The sequence below is a fragment of the Ischnura elegans genome, chromosome 11 (genome assembly GCF_921293095.1).
Source record: "Ischnura elegans chromosome 11, ioIscEleg1.1, whole genome shotgun sequence".
Taxonomy (NCBI): domain Eukaryota; kingdom Metazoa; phylum Arthropoda; class Insecta; order Odonata; family Coenagrionidae; genus Ischnura; species Ischnura elegans.
The window spans coordinates 53,667,493-53,668,949 of record NC_060256.1 but is presented as its reverse complement, the minus strand read 5'-3'; the positions used below and the strand labels follow the sequence as shown (position 1 = coordinate 53,668,949).

The window sequence follows — 1,457 nt, the reverse complement described above, 5'->3', positions numbered from 1 at the left end:
AAAAAATGTATCACGGCTAATTCGAGAGCGTAGGTTATCTATGTAAATAATGAACAAAAGGGGGTCAATTACACTTCCTTGTAGTACACCTGGTATCACCCCAATCCATCAGAGCTAATTTCGTCAAGAACTACTTTATCACACAGAAAGTCGCGTATCGGTTTACTACTGCCTCGTTTAACCTGCATGAGTGCAATTTGTACAAAAGTTGCAAGTAGGTACCTTATCAAAAGTTTCCTTGAAATATAAAACTAATTCGTCTACTTGTTTTTCAATTCATCAAATTTACGAACGCCATTAACAAAGAGCGCGGCCTGTGTCTCGCCTTTCCAGAGGACGTGCTGACAGACTGATGAATGCCCAGGAAAGTCATGATATTGTTAACAACGATATGTTCGAGAAAAAAAAGTTTGTCAGAAGTGGGATTCGAACCCACGCCCTCTTACGAGGACCAGAATTCACAATATCCGCACAGCGGGCAAGTTGATCTTGAGTCTGGCGCCTTAGACCGCTCGGCCATCCTGACAGATGAAGGTTTTACTGTAGTAAAAGGTAGTGTAACGGAGTAAAAATGCGGCTATTATTGGGGGTACAAACCTAAGACATCATCACAGCAATGTAACGCTCTGTCTGCTTCTCCATGTCACGAATTACCAGTAAATAAATATAAAATAAAATATTACCATTGTTTTGAAGTGGTGATCATGGGAACAGGACCTAGGAACCGTGAAGCATGGAACAGCGAACTATAGAAAAGCTTGTGGCTCGCAAACAACTTCATAGATAATTCATAACCAGTCTAGAACTTCTGAGCTATGGAAGTGCAAAGGAGCACGCGGTTGAGTCCTTACGCAGAAAGGTGGAGGGCAGTAAACAGTTGTCCAAGTAGAAGGGCTACTGAATTTTCCCCAGAATTGCGTTTATTACTGGGTAACACATTACAGTTAAGGCGACGAGTCACCGATGGACAGACGAAGGAGCAACATACCTCGAGCCACCAACGATTTCGAGGAAAACAGGATTCGCCATTTGAAAGAGTACTACGAGCTCTGCATAGGTGGAGTAGCTGCCCAATAAGGGAGGCTCAATTAAAGTGCTGTTTCGCAATAGTTAGAAGGCAGGTGATGGATTACGGTATTCAACACCACAAGCCTGCCCTCGAGCGATTCTTCACATACCTACAAAAACATTCGAGGCTATTATTTGTGGCCGTTGGGGGGAAATTCAAAAATATTTTATACTATAGATTATCAAATTAGATTATTATCTTTCTTGTTCCATTATTATTCACCGAACTTCATTCACTAGGCAACACTAAATAAATAAAATATAATATTATTTTGTGAAACAGTGAAGTCTTTTTCTTAACCTTTGTGCATCATGAAGGAGTTTCACCATGTTACGCCAACCACCATTGCATTGCATATAATGTGAGCTTAATTCTTTGTTTTTAAGTT

At 40.6% G+C, this 1,457-nt stretch overlaps 1 non-coding gene across 1 annotated transcript; it reads right to left on the bottom strand.

Moving 5' to 3' along the window:
* Positions 1-411: 411 nt before the first annotated feature.
* Trnal-caa lies at positions 412-526 on the bottom strand. Its single transcript has 2 exons — positions 489-526; positions 412-457 (listed from the first exon to the last, which is right to left on the bottom strand). It is a non-coding gene; the product is annotated as a tRNA-Leu (tRNA).
* Positions 527-1,457: the final 931 nt, after the last annotated feature.